The sequence below is a fragment of the Carassius auratus genome, linkage group LG28B (genome assembly GCF_003368295.1).
Source record: "Carassius auratus strain Wakin linkage group LG28B, ASM336829v1, whole genome shotgun sequence".
NCBI classification, from domain to species: Eukaryota; Metazoa; Chordata; class Actinopteri; order Cypriniformes; family Cyprinidae; genus Carassius; species Carassius auratus.
Window position 1 is genome coordinate 992,306 of NC_039293.1, and position 22,075 is coordinate 1,014,380.

At 37.9% G+C, this 22,075-nt stretch overlaps 1 protein-coding gene across 1 annotated transcript in view; it reads right to left on the reverse strand.

Moving 5' to 3' along the window:
* Positions 1–22,075, reverse strand: part of LOC113067641 (B-cell receptor CD22) — a 69,434-nt gene that overhangs the window by 28,468 nt on the left and 18,891 nt on the right. The window lies entirely within an intron of this gene.

Here is a 22,075-nt window from a genome sequence, read left to right on the forward strand (position 1 = left end):
AGAAGAAAAAAAAGTAGAGAGAGAAGCTGACGGAAGAAATTCGCCGACCCCGGGGCATGACACCATATGGTCCTCCGCGAGATCAATAGCTGACTCCAGCAACGTGGGGCGGTGGCACTGGACCCACTCGGCAGTTTTTCTTGGCAGCCGAGTGACGAACTGCTCCAGCACCACACGATCGACTACCTTCTGCCATTTGTGGCAAGAGTCCCGGAGCTGTTGGGCCATCACGAAGGGTCAGCTAGACTCGCCTAGCTCCAGGGAGCAGAATCGTTGGCGATGCTGTTCCGGGCTCCGGCCGACCCGCTGGATGATGGCCCTCTTCAGGTCGTCAAAAACCAGGAGGTTCTGCACCAGAAGCTGCTGTGCCGCTACCTGGGACTTCCCGGAGAGCAGCAGGATCAGGCGCATCGGCCACTGGTCCCGCGGCCAATCCTGTACCTCAGCCGACTTTTCAAATAACACCAGAAATGTCTCCGGGTCGTCCTCAGGCCCCATTTTGTGCAGAGGGTGGTGGGCGGGCACAGCTTGTTGGGCCGTACCTCTCGGTCCATCCAGCACCGGAACCTCTCGCGGTCTTCCTGCTGGGTTTGGAGGATGGCTTGAAACCGCCTCTCCTGATTCCTGACGTATGTCCAGCAGGGCCTGGTGTTGATCATGTTGCATGACCGCGAGGGATGTAATCAGCTCCGCAAATGGTGCAGCGGAGGGCACAAGCACGGCGGTGGCATCCATCTTCCTTCCTGGGTTTCGGCACCAGTGTAACAATGTTCGCTGTGTAGGAAGGAAGACGGCAGGGTCGGCTGTTACTACTGACTGCTTTTATTTAAAAAAATAATAACAATCACAAAAGGGCACGGAAAATAACAACTGATAACATAAATTCCGTGGTCCAGGAGTATAGCAGCCAGCAGTCCTTCTCTCTCTCCCCCGCTCCTGTTTCTCCTGGTGTTTTATACTCTCCACGCCAATTACTGCAAGCAGAGACAGGTGTTCATTATTTGCGCTTAACCCACTCACTCACCGCACGTCTTCTGACGCTCTCCCCCGCTGCAGGGTTTGCTAAACCACGCCCCGCCTGCCACAATGAGTTTGCATGCCCTTGCATGAATGACTGCCTGACACATGTCGACAAAATTATAATTTAATGAAGTAATTTAATGATTGGGAAGACTGAGAATGAAAAACCAAACAGAGTTTTGTCTTTTGTCTTACTTTAATTTTTGCAGAAAATGATCTGGTTTTGTCTTTTGTCTTACTTTAATTTTTGCAGAAAATGATCTGGTTTACACACACCTTGCTGTCTGAGAACAAACAGGCTCACAGCAGCTTATAAAGGCAACCATTACATTCCATCATGGCATGTCACATCACATCTGATATTGTGTTCATAAAAACATGTAAACACTGACACATATGTACACACCTGACAAATTCTCACTAGCTGAGTGACCCTTAAAGAGTTACACAAGAAAACCCATTTACTCTCTTGACTAAGCTATACCTTGATCATTGAATACTTATTGGCTGTCAATTAATAATTACATTCAAAAGATATATGTAAGATAAATGTATTTGAGAGAGATCAATCAATGCAAATGTTAACATTTCCATAACACACATAAAATACAGGTGAAACTCAATAAATTAGAATGTTGTGGAAAAAATGTTAATTTATTTCAGTAATTCAAGTCAAATTGTGAAAATCGTGTGTTAGATAAATTCAATGTACACAGACTGAAGTAGTTTAAGTCTCTGGTTCTTTTTATTGTGATGATTTTGGCTCAACTTTAACAAAAATACAGCAATTCAATATCGCAACAAATTAGAATATAATGAATATGATGCCAATCAGCTAATCAACTCAGAACACCTGCAAATGTTTCCTGAGCCTTCAAAGTTGTCTCTCAGTTTGGTTTACTAGGCTACGCAATCATGAGAAAACTGATGATCTGACAGTTGTACATGCACAGTAAATGAAGGTACTTTCCGGAAGGCCAACGATTCACTAAAAATGTTTTATTGGTCTTATGAAGTATTCTAATTTGTTGAGATACTGAATTGGTGGGTTTTTGTTAAATGTGAGCCAAAATCATCACAATTAAAATAACCGAAGACTTAAACTAATTCAGGCAATGTAGTTGCCAAACACCTAGAAGCTAAATTAGAATACAATTATATGTCATTCAAAAAATGTTAAACATTAAAATGTTGGTTACTTTAAAACTAACCTTCATCTGGGAGATCACAGGGATATGTGAATATTTAGTTAGCTATCTGTTAACTGGTTGCATATGTCCGATTTATTGCATGACTCAGGCAGAAAAAAAGCAGTTGCTATCAAACATTTTTTACTTAATTAACTGAGTCAGTGTAATGGTGAAGGGATAGATTAAATAGGCCAAATGATGGAAGGTTTACGAATGAATTTCATGCTCCGTTGTAATAGTATTTGGTAACACTTTCTATGAAGCCCGTATTTATAATGAATGCATAACGTTTAAGAGTTTGATTATTTATAACACACAATGAACACCATATTAAATCTACTTCATTTACAGTATAATGGACTGTATCATATCTTGACATTGTTTATTTAAGGTATAATAAACATAAACATAAACTTAAATAAAACAATTTATTTAAGACTACAGCTTGTGAATGGTAAGATGTTGAGTGTTATTTTAGTGTTTCTGTGGAGCTAATATTAGCTTAATACTACAGCTGAAAAAATGCAATGTTTTATAAAGTTACACTTTATTTTGATGGTCCTCTTAATCAGTCGACTATAAGCAGCTTTGGAACTACATGCCAACCAACTCTCATTAGAGTTAGTATGCTCAAGAATGGTAGAATCTAGTATGGTATGTTTGGACATACTTGCAAAGACACTTTGCATTGCTGTTTACCATCAAAATAAAGTGTAAGCATATACAGTATTTACAGTAGAAGAAAAACTAATACTCTGAGTGCAAGTTGATATGTAGTTGCAGAGTTATTTATAAACAGCTGTCTAAAGGGTACCATCAAAATAATCAAACTGATAATTACAATAAAAAAAGGTCAAAGCAAATGTGTCATATTACACTTTCATCTGATCTGATATCTGATCTAATGGCAATTTGAGATAAAATTTTTATTTATTTATAATTATTATTATTATTATTACTACTAGTGGTCTTTGACCGCTTTAAGTAAAGTAGCATACAAAAAATGGCAAGATATGATACACATAACATTATAACTATGAGAAATATAAACCATTGTAAAAATGGATGCAACATATCCATTGCATTAGAAATCGTCATACTCTTAAAAGCTATAACCACAAATAAGCAAATATTATAATATAGTAAAACTGTTCTTATGAATATACATGCGATGATACAAAATATTATACTTTTTTTAAATAATGCATTATGCATTCATTATAATGCCTTAAGAATACCCTTATAATGTACTGTAAATACATACTTCATAGAAAGGGTTACAGAGTATTTTCTTAGTATTTTTAAAATTGAATTTATTTATTTATTTATTTATAAATGGTGTGGCTTCTGTATTTTGTAGTTTATTTTGATACACTTAAAATTAATGTATTTGTTTTGTTTGTTTTTTAAAATAATATAACAATAATAATAAAAACTTTTGTGTAAATATATTTAAGGGTTGGGTAAGGGGTCAGCAGTGTACAGGGGTCAATTAGATTACTATAAGGGAAGGTGCTTTCACCATCCCCCAGAAAGCAGCTACTTCTTTCTGGGTCGCCCAACCCGGGACCTCTTGCTCTTCTGCTCAAAAATGTATAGTTTATGGTGTTGCGATAAACCACATGCAGTGTGAAGAGAAGCTCATACCAGTGGATTTCAGATCTTGTTTTATTAGCATTCCATGCAGATTGAAACAAACCATATAAGGATTTTCATTAATTAAGAAACATCAATATCACTGTTGCTCATAGTTTTTTTTAATTTTATTTTTTTATATTAATTACAGTAAGTTCAATTACTTAGACACTAAAATCCATAATTAAATATCACAAACATGACAGCATTTTGTAAAAGCATTAACTATTCAATCTTGTTTTTTCTTGTGTTGCACCACTTTAAACATATTCAGCCATGTGTTCCTGTTTGGAAACATACAAGTATTACCACTATGTCACCACAAACCACAGTTCTCACCATGTGAGTGCTAATATGCAACATACACACCAGTGAGAACATCAAGAAGTGTAAAAATAACCAGGTAAATGTATTGGCTCTGAACAAAACATTCAAGTTCACAAATTGCTTAAAATTTCATAGTATTTCTGTTAACTTCACACTAACTGTAGTAATTAATATAGATTACAGTAGCATTTAGTTCCGAAGTGAAAAATATCAGCCAGCTGTCTAACAGAGGAGGGAGGGTGGGGGCTCTGGAGGAGGATGTGAGGCAGGCGAGAGATTGAATATGTACAAATAAATATCTTTGGTAGTTTTTTAGATTGCATCCAAAACTTAGAACTTCAAGTACTTACCTTAGTTCACTTCAAGCTGAAAGTATGATTACATGCAGAGGAATGAAGATAAACTCTTCATAACTGTGAACTACTGGTGAACTAGTGCAGTGGTTCCCAACCACATTACTGGACCCCCACCCCAAAAAAATTATTATTTTACATGTCACTTTATCAAACACACCTGATTCAGAACTTCAGCTCATTAGTAAATACTCCAAGACATGAACTGGGTGTGTCAGACAAAGGAGAGGTGCAAAATGTGCAGTGTTGGGTGGCCTCCAGGAACGTGATTGGGAACCACTGAACTAGTGAATATTAAGATAATGAGGACAACAACTGAAAAACAATAAAAAAATCACTTCATTTGCAGGATTTTAGTAACTGTTATGCACTGAAATACAGTACATTAGTACTCCTCATTTCAGAAATCATTCCTAATAATTTATTCATGTTTTTTATTCGCTAAAAAAGAGGTGTGTGAACTTGCAAGCATGATGTCAGACACTGTAATATGGTCTGGTCCCCTCACAGATACATAGAGAGATACATAGCAGATTGTCATCACTCAATGGCTGGATGTCTAAGTGGTGCCCGCAGAATAACATAGTACAGAGTATTTGCTTAATTGCTTCTTAATTAATACATATCTAACCTTAATACAGTTAATTGCTTAGACATTAAAATCCATTATAAAAAACAAGCATAACATTTTCTAGAAGATTTCTCACAACTATCAACACTATCTTCGATTTTCACAAATTTAAAAACATATTCAGTATTTGACACCATGTGCTCCTGTTCAGTTGCGTTTTTAAAGACCACCAGAATGTATCCACCACAGACAGCTCTTACCAACACTAGCATGCATTTTCACACACCAGGCAAAAATTAAGCATGTGAATTCACTGGCTCTGGAAACCATACAAATCAGTTGTCAACAAATATGTCGAGATTGGCATGTAAAAGATAAAACATTGTAATAAGAGGCTGTTGTTCCTTTTTTTTACTGTTCAAGTAACAAGGTCACACTCCAAGAATCTTCAATATAATTATATATATATATATATATATATATATATATATATATATATATATATATATATATATATAAACAAGGAAACATGGACAGGTACATTTTAAAAACCTACAAAGCTTAGCAGTGATATAAGTCAGGAATCTTAGGCTAAAATAAGGAATATATGTGCTTATACAAATTATGTGGTTATAAACAGGCTTACACAGAAAGAGCAAATGTTTAGCCATTGTCAATCTGAGTATTTCTTACACAGTGAGTACAATAACTAATGGGATTCACTCTTGCATTTAAATGCATTTATCGCTCTAAAAATTTGGTCATTAAAGCAAGTTAACTGCCAGAAGCTAAGTAAAAGCTTGTGAAAAGGATAATAGAGAATGAAGAGGAATAAAGAGAAATTCAGGATGAAGCTGACATTTCTCACCATCCCAATAGAATGTCAAACAACAGTTTCTTCCTCTTCAACAGATGTAACTGTTAATTAAACACACACACACATCTCAACGTCTCAGTTTTTTTTCCCTGTTAATTGCTATACAGTCACAGACTTTTAACTATTTTGAAGCAAATTTGAAAGCTACACAAGAAGTAGCTGTTTATTGATAAAATATGATTATAGTGGCTTCAAATAAATCATTCAGCTGTTATACCTCTCATCCTGCAGCACTTGAAGATCAGCACGACTGTCACTATCAGATATGGACAAACTGCCAGTATAGAACTGAGTGTGTGGAGGACAGACATCTGAGATTCTGAATGAGACGCTGAAAAAGAGACACACAAACACTTTATCAAGCACTATATCTGAACGAGAGCATATCAAGAAATAAATCAGCTCACATATACAGCAAGATTCATTTGAGACTTCTGTGACTGAGATCCAGCTCTTGGGTGACTCTCCTCTCTCTGGGTGTTTGCAGTAGTAGAAACCCTCATGTGACTTTGAGACAGTAGAGATGATCATCTCTGTAGTTTGACTCTGGATGAGTGATCCATCTTTATAGAAATCAGCTCTGAGGATTGGTGGGCTTGTATATGGATATAAACAATGTAGAGTCAGAGAATCTCCATCAGACACAGGATGAACAGGACTCTCCAGAATCACACCAACTACAGAAACATACAAAACACAAACATTATGTAAACAGAGTAGTTGACTACACTGTATAGCTGTCACTGTTATAGTAAAATTCCCATTCCTCTGCCCTTGTTTTGACTAAAGTATCTAACACAAGAGCTGATGAGAAACAGAGTTGTGACATGCTGCCATGCTGCCCTGTGGTTCATGGAGTGATTAACCATATACTGTATAAAAACATTGACGTAGTGTCCACGATGTCAACTCTAGATTTCTGAAAAAAAAATTTTTTTTTTTTCAAAGCTCAAAGTGGGTGTAACGGGCTGGCACTATTTTGGCAGCGTGTCACCACGTGTCACACCTGGATAATCGAAAATGGTCAAAGAGGCAGAGTTGGTTGCTGAAACCACGCCCACCTAGCTCGATGGCGGTGACAGCAGCGGCAACATACCTGTCACTCAAGTTGCCACGCCCCTAATTATACAGAACTTTTAGGCTTAATATAAGAGTTATAAAAAAAAAATTCATGGGCACACCTCCATCCTAGAACATCCCTGCATCTCACTCTATTCTATTCCATTATAATCTATAGCACAACTGTTCATACAATTTATTTAATCTTCAATTTATTTTTCAATATTTGTCTATTTATATTAACATATATGTATTTTAATTTTTTCTGTGTGTTGTTGTTGTCTCTGTGTACTGGAAGCTTATGTCACTAAAACAAATTCCTTGTATGCGCAAGTATACTTGGCAATAAAGCTCGTTCTGATTCTGATCTGTAATTCCATGGTTAAGTCCACAGATTACTATAGCTCTATATAAAAGGCCTATAAATGCTCTAATTGTTTTTAGACAAATACTTATTTTAATTTAGTTGTGGGTTTGGATATTTATAAGATATTTTCAAAGATTTTTGCAAATGTTTTTTTTTTTCATGTTGATTTGAATCGTCAGTTTTTTTTTTTTTATTACTTTAACTACATTAAAACTTGAACACAGATAAAGCATTTTGTTACACAAAACATTAAAATTCTACAAAAATTTAACAAAAATGACCAGGAATGTTTTATCAGAGCTCAGATCCTCCGGGTCTGATTTGATTTCAGTTTTCTGACTAGTTTTGGCCACGTAGGTATAGCCATACCAATTCATTTGAGTGTGTATAATTGTGTGTGTGTGTGTGTGATAGAGAGAGTGAGAGGAAGTGTCTGTTTTGCACTGTTTGCACTGTTTTAAAGTGTAACTCCTTCCATGGTGTCCAGTTTTTTACGGCATTGTATTGAATTATTGCCTTTATTTTTAATATTTGCTGTGTTACTGTTACACCAGTTCGTAGTTTGTGTGTGAGTGTAAGTGTGTGTTTGTGCATATGAGTGTGAGTGAATGTGTTGGTTTTGCACTCTTGATGTTTTAAAGTTTCACCCCTTCATCAATGTGTATTTTTTATTTGTGTTCACATTCAAAATGCCATTAAAGTCACCAAGTTTCATAACATTCCAATGAAGCTGTGATAAAAAAAAAAAAAAAATATATATATATATATATATATATACATCTGTCAAATATGACTAAATTTTCTGGCTTGGTATATGCACCTTGGACATTATTATAGCACTTAAACACAGAAAAAGTTAGATTTTCCCCTTTAAGAGTTTAGATTCAAGTCAATATGCTACCAATATAAGTTGTCCCAAATTATGCACAACACACTATTCACCATTAGTCTGTGCATTATGCACTCAACTCTCTAGTTTATGAATTATTTATTTTGCTCACATGAGAATCTGAAAGCCACACCACCTCCAGTATGTACAGTAATTAAAGCTGTGATAGTTATAGTAATAGTATAGTTAGAGAGACTAGGAAGAGTTTCTTCCCCCAGGCCATCAGGATCCTAAACTCAAAACCAGCCTCTTAACATCTACATGTCTCTACTTAATATTAACTTTATCAGTAAGATATTCATCATTTACTAACTCACATTGACATACTGAAAGTGTCAACCTGTTTGCACATTTGCCTCCTGTACATTCCTGTGTATCTTAATATTTAAGACTAAAGTATAATGCACATATGCACAATGCCTCTTGTACACTCTAAAAACTGCTGGGTTGAAAACAACCCAATTTGGGTTATTTTGACAACCCAGCGCTGGGTCAAAAAGGGACGAACCCAGCGCTGGGTTGTTTTAACCCAACCAGTTGGGTTATCATATTTAACCCAGCCTGCTGGGTTGCCTTTTTTATGGTTTAAAATGACTATATTGCAGGGTTTAAAAAAACAGAGCGGGTGTTTTTTTATCACTGTATTTCAGAAGGAAAACTACTGTATTTAGAAAATGTTCGATATCATTTCGCATGTGCTTGATAAGGCAGCGTTTGTGAGCTCAGTACCGCTCTGCAGCCGTTACCGGAGAAACCTACCTCTCCCGCTCTTAGCGCCTCCTGCTGGCAGAAAATAAACTCGCAGAGTGCAGCCATGTGGGGAAACAATGCATTTCTACGTTAAAATTAACCCAAATTGAGCTAGGCATTAAACCTACAAATGTTGTTCATTTTAAATATCACTTTTACACACAAATAATAATTACCAAAAGGAAAATATTTATTAAAAACAAGAGAAAAGTAAAAAAGTAACATGTTAGAAGAAATGCAGAAAAGGATGGCATTAACAGCTACAGAGTTCATAAACAAAGCATTGAACATTTGATGAATATAACTTAAGATCAAATTGGACTTTGTTCAATTGTATATATTGTATAAAAATATACGAAAACACATACAATAAATTTACAATTAGTTAGGTTTTTTTCCAACTATTCTGGCATGACAGTACACAAATAAATCACAACATTAACTTTGATATTATAACATTTAACAGACGCATGTGTGTGTGTGTGTGTGAAAGAATGTGAGCAGGTGTATGAATGACAGAGTGTAAACTCTTCTACTAAACAACACAGAAAAAGCATTTAACTTTTTTTTTTTAACAAATTATACACTTACAGTTTGTTTCATAGTCCATGAATACAGATCATGCATCACGGTCAATTTTCATGATCTCTTTAGCATAACTGATGTAATCATGAAGAAACCCCATCAGCACAGCATGTGACATCTTCTACATCATCCAGGGCAGCGTCCTCCTTTAAAACCACCGCTGTTTAGGGGAAAGAAGATTCTCCTCTCTGACCAGCATTCATCCCAGTCACCGCCTGTTCTTCATCAGTGGCCTAAGAGAAACACATTTGAAAAAATTAAACATTTAATTAAACTATCCATTTTCAGGTAGAGGTGTATTCACATCCGTAAGGATAGGTAAATAATCTGTGTTAAAGTTTCAACACTTTGTGCGGTTGTTTAATGTCTCAGTCCACCACAGCGCTCCAGAATGCTATAATGGCAGCACTAGTGTGAGGACATGCGATATTGTTTGAATAAATATTGCTTTCAGAAAGCTTCTTTACTGAAACATTAAAACAGACATGACATTCACATACCTCACAATATTCACGTACATGGAGGGTTGCTCTTCAAACCGTTAGTTCACCAAATAATTAAAATGTTTATAATTTACTCTCCTCATGTTTTTCCAGACTCATACAAAATCTGCTAATTTTTTGGAAAACGTATGAATATATTTAATATTCTCTTTTTGTGTCCTCCATTGCTGGTCTGGGAGACCAGTATTTTATTTTGAACATACATGTTTGCTATCATATAATTTAAGATGTATTCACATATAAATATCAGAATTTACTTCTACAATAACTCTATATTTATGAAGCTTGAAAATACTGATTATCTAAACTATAAATGGATTAACAAATATTATGAGAAAACTAAAAATATATTAATTTATGTTGTAAAGACAGACAAAAGTCTTATAGGTTTGGAATGACTTGAGGGCAAGTAAATTATTTTTTGTGTGAACTTTACCTCTAAGAGTGAAGACCAAGAATAATGACTCTCCAAATCAGACAACTCCAAAGTTGGTTTGATTTCTGCAATAAAAAACACAGACATCAATGGTCTTAATGAAATGAGCACGTAATCACACTGTTGTTGCATCAAAATGTAAAGTAAACCAGCAGGAGACAACAGAAAAATGTATTTTCTAAAAATAACTTACATAAAATCTCAAAGGAATGATGATCTCCCATGTCTCTTGCTTTTAACATCTACAAAAACAAAAAACAAACATTATTTTACTCTTAGTAAAAAAACAACAACTGATAACATGAAATTATGAAGTTTACTTGCCTTAAACGATCTTTCCCTCTCTTCAGAAGAAGCTGAGAAAACCACCTCCTCACACAAGCAGACTTGTGTGTCCTTAACTCCAGTTAGTTTGAGTTCTGCAAAGAGGGGCATCAACGGTTTCAATAAAATATGAACATATACATACATACATCTATAAAATCACACTTTTTTGCATCAAAATGTGAAGTTAACAGGCAGGACACAACAGAAACATTAATTTTCTAAAAAAAAAGTAATAATAATTTAACTTACATCAGTCTCAAAGAATGAAGTTATCTTGTCTCTGGATTTCAACATCTAAAAAAAACACACACATTATTTTAGTCTTAGTAAAATAAAGATAACTTGATGTTATTCTGAAGTTTACTCTCCTTAAACCGTCTGTCCCTCTCTTCAGAAGAACACCTCCTCCTCATCCTCACACAGGTCTGTGACTCCTCACACAAACAGCTTCTGTGTTTTTAACTCTCAGCGCGAGGACAATGAAGACAGGAGCTGGACAAGCCTGAAATATTACATGTAAAACATACTTTTAACAGTTACCACTTCAACAGCCTCAAAATAATTATGCTAGTCTTTACTACACAATGCCGTTTCCTTTAGGAGACAAACATACATTCAGTTTAACCGGACAATGAAGACAGGAGCTGGACAAGCCTGAAATATTACATGTAAAACATACTTTTAACAGTTACCACTTCAACAGCCTCAAAATAATTATGCTAGTCTTTACTACACAATGCCGTTTCCTTTAGGAGAAAAACATAAATCAGTTTAACCGCGAAAAAAAAGACAAATTCACATGAGCGTAACCGTGACCATAACCGTCTGTTAACGCCTCAAAGAGAACAGATAATGTAAAATCTTATGTAAATATGACAAAATACATTCACAGACGTTATATTAAAAGTACATCCTCCGTTCAGTAACGTTACATGAGGCAGTTAAGACCTCCGTGTCCGAGGCGAAAACCGCGTCCGTTTTTTTTATATATATATAACGTTAAGCTCCTTTGTTTCCGCCTTTCATAAAACCTTCCGCCTTTCATACAACCGGGTAAACAATAAAAGATAACTTTACATTTTGAATATTTAACGTTACTTACCATAGTCTTTCACTCGCTTCTCGCTTCACGCTGAGAAAATGGCGGCTGCTCGTACTGGAGACGTACGATTTTGACATGACGTGCGTGCTCTCCTTCACGTCCGCGTCCTCAACCCACCCCGCTGGGTTAAAAAAGAGAGTTATTTTCAACCCAAACTTGGGTTAAAACATCCCAAAGTCCTATCCAACGGCCTCAACCCAGCAGTTGGGTTGAAAAAACAACCCAGCGTTTTTTAGAGTGTACATTGCTGGGTATCTTAATATTTAAGAATACAGTGTACTTTCATGCACATACCATTTTATATTTAATTCTACATTATACATCTTTTTTATATTTTATTCTTATATTTGTATTGTTTACTTTAATTTAATTCTTTCATAGCTATATTTATGTATATTTTCATCTGTGTTGTATTCTTTAATAATTGCACTGTCCATGGAGCGGACCTGACTCACATTTCACGGCTTGTTATATATGCTCTATATAATTGTGTATGTGACGAATAAAAATCGTGAATCTTGAAGTGCATCATCTGGGTATTTGATGTGCACTTTTTTAGTGTGAACACACTAATCACATTATTTATGCTTAAAAAATACAAATACAAATACAACAAATACAAAAAAATTAAAATGATAAGGAACCCTGGGGCATGTTAAAGAATGGTGTTCGTACCTTGGTTAAATCTATCTTTTGCTGTAGTGTGTCAGTAGAAAATATCAGTTTACATTTCCAAACATTAATTTTGCCATTAATTTTAATAATAATCTAGTGAGATTTCTGAATGCACAAGCAGTCTCAAAGCAGCCAGTGGTCTGGTGGGGCAGCTGTGGCCTAATGGTTAGAGAGCTGGACTAGTTACCAGAAGGTCGCTGGTTCGAGTCTTGGTGCTGGCCGAGTTGCTTTTTTCCACCTTCAATACCCATGGCTGAAGTGCCCTTGAGCAAGGCACTGAACCCCCATTTGCTCCCTGGGTGCTGGATCTATAGCTGCCCACTGCTCTGGGGGTGTGTTCACTTCTCACTGCTGTGTGTGTACTTGAATGGGTTAAATGCGGAGCACCAACTGTGTGTGTATGATTACATTAAGAAACTGATACCAACTATTTAAAAGTTATCTGATATTATCAAAATGAATTGTTCTGAGAGTTTACCTCTGGGTTCTTGTCATATTTTATTACCAATTTCTAGACCTGTAGTCAAGTCCAGCTTTGTCGAGTCCAAGTAAAGTCCACGTCCAAAAGTTTTGAGTCCAAGTCAAGACCAAGTCCAAATGAGAGAAAAAAAGGATCCTCTTCAAGACCACATACTTAACTACTGATAATGTATGTGCAGCGAGAGACAGCATATCTCCTATTCTAAGAAAATAATTTTACATTATTATTTTCTAATGATCAAAAAAGCATGTGCAAAGTAACAACTCTGTATGACAGGGGTCTCCAAACTAGATCCTGGAGGGCCAATGCCCTGCAGAGTTTAGCTTCAACTGGCCTTAACACACCTATCTGGATGTTTCTAGTGTGTCTAGTTAGAGCTTGATTAGCTGGTTCAAGTGTGTTTGTGCCACCTGTCGTGTCTTGATTAGTTCCCCTATTTAGATCTCCTAGTGTGCTCTGTCTTTTGTCGGTTCATTGTTTCCTCAAACTGTTCTACTTATGTGTTCCTACCAGTCAGCTTCCTGAGATATCGTGTCCTTGTAACCCCTCAAAGAAGTCGTTGTTCTACCGTGAGTGTTTGTTAGTAGTTAGTGTTCAGAGTCTTTGTTTTCCTTGTTTATTGTGTTTTGTAGAGTTATTTAGTGTCTACCCTAGTCCTTGTTTTCCCCCTCATGGGTTTTGTTTTCCCCTTTTGCCTAATAAATCCTGTGTTCAGTAAATCCTGTCTGCACTTGAGTTCCCCCCAACCCCTCCTCGTAACAGAATGAACCGACCAAATAGGAACTCAGCAGACAGGATGTCCTCCACTCCTCAATCCCAGTTGGAGTTTCGTCGTCAATGTTGGATGTCATCCCCCACCGACAGGAAGGGGGTCACCCTCCCATACTCGCCCGAGGGGGAATGGATCCTCCACAATTATGCCCGGCTGTGGGAGAAGTTCTCCCAGGAGGAGCCACAGGCCTCCCCCCAGAGGTCCCCACCATCGACCCAGCTGCCAGTGATCCCAGAGGGTCATCTCCTGGCAGTTACTACACTGGGGGAACAGGCAGATCCCTCCCAGAGTCCTGAGGCGCCTTCCACAGCCATCAGTCTCCCCAGGAAGCGTGGGAGACGATTGTCGTGGGAGTCAGCTTCAGAGTCTTCGGCGACCGAGTCTGCCCTGCCTGAGACCAAACCCGCCTCCGACCCAGCTGTGGCCTCTGCACCGCGGCCAAGGAGGAAGAGGAAGAAGAGGGGTCCTGCCGGTCCTGTGACCCTGTCTCCTCCTGAGTCGGCGAGGTCTCCTGAGCCAGTGGCGGAGAGCGCTGGCGTGCCCGAGCCAGCAGCGGAGAGCGCTGGCGTGCCCGAGCCAGCAGCGGAGAGCGCTGGCGTGCCCGAGCCAGCAGCAGAGAGCACTGGCGTGCTCGAGCCAGTGAATAAGAGAACAGTTTTCAAGTCTGCTGTCGTGAGGGCGGAGGAGAGAGCCGCGGCCGACTCTGCAGCAGAAACTTTGATACAGTCTGTCTCATCTCGTAAGGAGATGCCGGTTATTATAGCCACCAAAGCCTTGTCTGATTATTTGTCCCGTCTCGTCCAGATCCTGGAAATCCCCACCAGTCCTGTCTTGTCCCCAGACCCTGTCCCCAGAAATCCCGAGTGTCCTGCCGTTGTCTCCCCATGTCCCGTAGATGTCGTCTCCCCGTGTCCCGTGAGTGTTGCCCCTTGTCCTGCCGATGTAGTCATGTGTCCTGTTGATGTGGCCCCGTGTCCCGTGAATGTTGCCCCGTGTCCCGTAGATGTCCCGTGTCCTGTTGTCCCCCCGTGTCCAGTAGATGTTGTCCCCCCGTGTCCAGTAGATGTTGTCCCCCCGTGTCCAGTAGATATTGTCCCCCCGTGTCCAGTAGGTGTTTCCCCGTGTCCAGTAGGTGTTTCCCCGTGTCCAGTAGGTGTTTCCCCGTGTCACGTGAGTTCTCCTGTCATGTCCTCTGTTGTTAATGGTCCTGAGACCACTCCCCACCCTAGACCTCCCCGACCTGCCCGAACCCCTCGTTGTCAGCCTTCGTCCCGTCCTCCTAAGACTCCTGCCCCATCCACCCACCCTGGTCTGTCCCCCATGAACTTTGTGGTCCCGCCTCCTCCCCTTCCCTGTTTGTTTTTTTTGATATGCCACCCTAACCCTATAGTTGTGTTTTCATGTTTGCCCTTATTACTATTTGTCATGTCGTGTTGGTTTTTGTCTCTATCCCAGTCAGTCATGTCCCGCGTTTGATGTTCCCTTAGGGAGTGTCTGGAAGCCGCTCCTTAAGGGAGGGGTTCTGTCATGGTCCTGCCATCATGTCCTAACTTTTCTCTAGTCTAGAGGCAGGATCATGACAGACCCGTGTTTTGTGTACAAGCACATGGCCTTGTCTTTGGGCCATGTGCTTGTGTTGTCTCGTTCCCTTGCCCCGCCCCCCTTGTTATCCTAGTCTTGTCGTGATTGTCCTATCTGTGCCACCTGTCGTGTCTTGATTAGTTCCCCTATTTAGATCTCCTAGTGTGCTCTGTCTTTTGTCGGTTCATTGTTTCCTCAAACTGTTCTACTTATGTGTTCCTACCAGTCAGCTTCCTGAGATATCGTGTCCTTGTAACCCCTCAAAGAAGTCGTTGTTCTACCGTGAGTGTTTGTTAGTAGTTAGTGTTCAGAGTCTTTGTTTTCCTTGTTTATTGTGTTTTGTAGAGTTATTTAGTGTCTACCCTAGTCCTTGTTTTCCCCCTCGTGGGTTTTGTTTTCCCCTTTTGCCTAATAAATCCTGTGTTCAGTAAATCCTGTCTGCACTTGAGTTCCCCCCAACCCCTCCTCGTAACATGCGCACACTCGATTAAAAATTCAAATACTATCAAGAATACTTAATATGCTCTCCTGGCTTCAGACTCTAAGTACTAAAACAAAACGGTCAGAATCAGATGACTTGCTGGCTGACACCCCACCAAACCTGAGTGATATCACTGCAGGTCAGACGCAAGCTAATGAAGTAATACAGTAGCTCTTTCAGGTAGGGTGACCAGTTGTCCCGAAAAATTCGGGACAGTCCCGAAATCTAAACTGTTGTCCCGAATCCCGAATCTGGCCCTAATTGTCCCAAAAATTATACTAAATCAAAATCTTGAGTAGTTATTGTCTGATAAACATTAAAAACTGTCTTCCTGCAACCATCCCCCGCCGGCCGCTCATTGGCTGCATCATCTTTTTTCTAAGTTCTAAAAAAATACCATCGCATAGGCACGAATTTAGATATTCATTTATCAAATTAATCTATATGCACACTGTACGACAATACGACCTTTTTGTTTCAAAGCTTGATGAAGAGAGCACAAGTTTCTGCAGCTGCGAGGAGGACAGTAATGCACTCGTACAGGATTGACAGTTCGTGGCACTGTGTACAAAAAATACTGCGCTACACAATTTTTTTGTTATTTTCGTTTAAGCTTATTAGCGTTAGCATTACAGAAAGGTCTGATTTACGCACTGTTGCAACAGTCATTGTTTTTTTTTTTTTTTTTTTTTTTAACAACGACATTTGAGTTCATGATTTTAATGTTGCTGTTTCTTGTGGCAGACTAAAGAGTAATGACAGACGGTTGATCTTTGAATAAAAATGTGTTTAGTTAAGGTTTGAAATTCATTATCTTTTATTATAGGCTACAAAGTCTAATATCATAAGCCTGTCCCGAATTTAAGCCAATCTCATGTGGTCACCCTATTCTAAGGGTATTTTTTTAAATCCTTTTGCATATTTTATTTATGTTCAGTAGCTCTTTCTAGCTCAAGTAAATCCACAAACTAATAAAAGGATTTATTATTTTTTATAAGGTCGTCTGTTGACTGCTGTATATAAAACCCCTTCAATTGTTGTTACCTCAGGGGATGAGGGGAGTCATCAAAAGAAAAAAAAAACCTATATATATATATATATATATATATATATATATATATATATATATACAGTCATGCCCACAAATATTTGCACCCTTTCCAAATATGATCAAATAAGGCTGTGAAAATTAATCTGCATTGTTAATCCTTTTGATGTTTTATTTGAAAAATTCACAAAAATGTATCCTTTCATCGGATAATAAGAATTTAAAACGGAGGGGAAATATCATTATGAAATTAATGTTTTTCTCAAAAACTTGTTGGACACAATTATTGGCACCCCTAGAAATTTTTATCAGTAAAATATCTCTGAAGTATATTCCCATTCATATTCACAATTTTGAGCACTCCAACATGATTATAAACATGAAATTATCCAGCCAATGCTTCCTGTTTCACAGAAATATAAAGTGGAGGGAAAACAAATCCCAAATGGGGTAATCATCCATCTTAATCAGAAAAACCAAAGAATATATTTCTGATGTGCAGCAAAAGATGATTGAGCTTCACAAATTGGTGAAGTGGCTTTAAGAAAAGAGCTAGAGCAGTGACAATTCCCATTTCCACCATCAGGACAATAATTAAGAATTTCCAATCAACAGAAAATGTTAGAAAACTGCCTGGAAGAGGTTGTGTGTCTATATCGTCCTAATGCATGGTGAGGAGGTCAGTTTGAGTGGCTAAAGACTCTCCAAGGATCACAGCTGGAGAATTGCAGAAAATAGTTGAGTTTCTGGTTCAGAAAACCTTTTAAAAAATTGTCAAAAAGAACCTACATCAACACATGTTGTTTGGGAGGACATGTTGTTAGCTCATCCAAAAACAAACTAAAGCATATTCAGTTATCAGACACGACTGGAACTTCAAATGGGACTGGCTTCTATGATCAGATGAAACTAAAAATGAGCTTTTTAGCAGTAAACACTCAAGATGGGTTTGGTGAAAACAGGGATAAAAAGTACCCCATGTGTACAATGAAATATACAGCTGTATTTTTGATGTTGTGGGCCAATATTTCTGCTGGAGCTCCTGGACATCTTGTTTAGATACATGGCATCATGGATTCTATTAAATACCAACATATAAAAAATCAAAAAGTGACTGACTCTAATGGGCCATGTTTGGATCATTGAACCGTACAATAATCCAAACACAAACCTCAAAACAACACAGAAATAGGTCACTGAGCTCAAAACCAAGCTTCTGCTATAGCCATTCCAGTCCTCTGACTTGAACTCTACAGAAAATGGGAGGAGTGAACTGAAGAGGAGAAGCTGGGAATCTGAAGGGTCTGGAGTGATTCTGGATGAAGGAATGGTCTCTAATCTCTTGTCAGGTGTTCTCTAACCTCATCAGGCATTATAGGAGACAGTTTTGAGCTGTTAAACTGGCAAATGGAGGTTTAAAAAATAATTCAATAAAAGGGTGTCCTTCATTGTGGCCAATGTGTATTAGAGAAAAACATTTATTTCATAATGATATTTCCCCCCATTTTAAATTCTTATTATCCAATGAAACGATACATTTTTGTGAATTTTTCAAATAAAACATCAAAAGGATTAACAGTGCAGATTAATTTTCACAGACTTATTTGATCATATTTGCCAAGGGTGCCAATATTTGTGGGCATGACTGTATATATATATAAATATATATGTGTATTATTTATATATATTTAAAAGAAAATGATTTAAACCTTAAGCTACGATATGAAACGAATGAATAAGCACAGCGCGCTCACCATTCAAACAGCCACGCTGTGCGTTTCAGTCTCTCAAAAACCAAACCTGTTCGCTCTCAAGAGTAGGCTAATAATCAGCTTAGATATGGATACATTTTCTACTTGTCCTACATGTTTGCATCTTTATATTTTGCTGGTTTTCGCAGCACACACACATTTGTTTAGTGAAGTTCACCAAACATTAAGACTTGCTTAAAGAGTTCTGCGTAATGAAAATGTGCGCATTGAATTGATTCAGTCGCGTTCAAACAGCTGATCAAAGCTGTACAAGGATAGCCATTTTAAAATGAATTTATTGCAAGGGGTGCCAGGGATTTTTAGTGCTGGAAATCCATTTATCCTTTGCTGAAACTTCTGCGTCTTCATGGAGAGGAGGTCATGGTTGCCTATCAACAGCAGACGTCACTGGAGCACGAGCAGAGATCGCAGGCTGCAGAGTGCTTTGGAAAAAAGGAGAAAGTGGCGCGCCTAGCGTTTTCCACATGTTTTCAGTCACAATATGCAAATGTGTTTTTATTTTGAAGAATAATAATTATTATTATTAGTGATTTTTTGCTGGACTCGGTCAAGACCATGGAGAACATTTGGTGAGTAAACTGGCCAAGTCCGAGACAAGTCCGAGTGCAAAAGTAACGAGTCCGAGACAAGTCTGAGACGATAGCAAAAATGTCTCTAGTCAGGAGTCCGGACCCGAGTACTGCAGCCCTACCATTTTCTAAACTATAGCAAATAAACTGTCATAATGTGAGAAATGTTGAAGGTGTCTAAATAAATTTTTTTTTGACTGTATATTTCATTTTTATACATTATGACTTGCGTTTACTGACCTAATAAACTCTTTTGGAGTCAAGCAAAATGTCACCGGGCCCACTCATCGTTTTAATCATACACTAGATTTAATTATATCGCATGGAAACGATCTTACTGCTATAGATATTGTATCTCAAAGTGAAGATATTACAGACCATTTCCTTGTATCGTGCATGCTGCGTATAACTGATATTAACTATATGTCTCAGCGTTACCGTCTGGGCAGAACTATTGTTCCAGCCACTAAAGAAAGATTCGCAAATAACCTGGCTGATCTATCTCAACTGCTATCTGTACCCAAAAATACACATGAATTAGACGAAATGACTGACAACATGGGCACTATTTTCTCTAATACATTAAAAACTGTTGCCCCTATCAAATTGAAAAAGGTTAGAGAAAAACGTACTGTGCCATGGTATAACAGTAATACTCACTCTCTCAAGAAAGAAACTCGTAGTCTTGAACGCAAATGGAGAAAAACTAACTTGGAAGTTTTTAGGATTGCATGGAAAAACAGTATGTCCAGCTATAGACAGGCTCTAAAAACTGCTAGGGCAGAGCATATACACAAACTCATAGAAAATAACCAAAACAATCCAAGGTTTTTATTTAGCACAGTGGCTAAAATAACAAATTACCAGACGCCACCTGATTCAAATATTCCACCAACGTTAAATAGTAATGACTTTATGAATTTCTTCACTGATAAAATAGATAACATTAGAAATACAATAGCGAATGTAGATTCTAAAACATCTAACACTTCAGTTTCATCCATCGCACCCAAAGATAAACTGCAGTGCTTTACAACCATAGGACAAGAAGAGCTAAATAAACTTATCACTGTATCTAAACCAACAACATGTTTATTAGATCCAGTACCCACTAAATTACTGAAAGAGTTGTTACCTGTAGCCGAAGAACCGCTTCTCAATATCATTAACTCGTCGTTATCTTTAGGTCACGTCCCAAAACCATTCAAGCTGGCGGTTATCAAGCCTCTTATTAAGAAACCAAAACTAGATCCTAGTGTAATGGCAAATTATAGGCCTATTTCAAATCTTCCATTTATGTCAAAAATGTTAGAAAAAGTTGTGTCTGCTCAATTGAGCACCTTCCTGCATAAAAATGATCTGTATGAAGTATTTCAGTCAGGTTTCAGGCCCCACGATAGCACAGAAACTGCACTTGTTAAAATTACAAATGACCTGCTCCTTGCGTCAGATCAAGGCTGCATCTCATTTCTAGTCTTACTTGATCTTAGTGCTGCGTTCGACACCATAGATCATGACATACTCATAGATCGATTACAAAACTATACAGGTATTCAAGGGCAGGCTCTAAGATGGTTTAGATCCTACCTGTCCGATCGCTACCATTTTGTTTACTTAAATGGGGTGTCATCTCATTTATCATCAGTAAAATATGGAGTGCCAAAAGGATCCGTCCTAGGTCCCCTTCTATTTTCAATATACATGTTGCCCCTTGGTAATATTATTAGAAAATACGGAATTAGCTTCCACTGTTATGCTGATACTCAGCTATATATCTCAACGAGACCAGATGAAACTTCTCAATTATCTAAGCTAACAGAGTGTGTTAAAAATGTAAAAGATTGGATGACAAATAATTTTCTCCAATTAAATTCGTATAAGACACAGATATTAATTATTGGACAAAAAAACACTACACAGAATCTTGTAGATTACAATTTGCAACTAGACAGATGTACTGTTACTTCCTCTACAGTCAGAAATCTGGGTGTTATATTAGACAGCAATTTGTCTTTTGAAAATCATATTTCCAATGTTACAAAAACTGCATTCTTCCATCTTAGAAACATTGCAAAGCTACGAAACATGTTATCTGTTTCTGATGCAGAAAAGCTAGTTCATGCATTCGTGACCTCTTGACTGGACTATTGTAATGCACTTCTAGGTGGTTGTGCTGCTTCGTCAATAAACAAGCTACAGGTAGTCCAAAATGCAGAAGCTAGAGTCCTTACCAGGTCAAGAAAATATGATCATATTACCCCAATTTTACAGTCTCTGCACTGGCTACCTACAGTATTAAGTTCCGTACCAGTTACAAATTATCATTACTTACCTATAAGGCCCTAAATGGTTTAGATCCTTCGAAACCTAACTAGCCTTCTACCACGCTACAACCCATCACGCACCCTAAGGTCACAAAACGCTGGACTTTTGGTAGTTCCTAGGATAGCAAAGTCCACTAAAGGAGGTAGAGCTTTTTCACATTTGGCTCCCAAACTCTGGAATAACCTTCCTGATAATGTTCGGGGTTCAGACACACTCTCTCTGTTTAAATCTAGATTAAAAACGCATCTCTTTCACCAAGCATTCAACTAATGTATCTCTTAAATTGTGAGTGTAGTTGCATCTGATAACATGTGCATTTTTATTCATTCGCTTGGGTTAAACTAATTTTAGTTTTATTGGATCAGGAAGCTATGCTAATG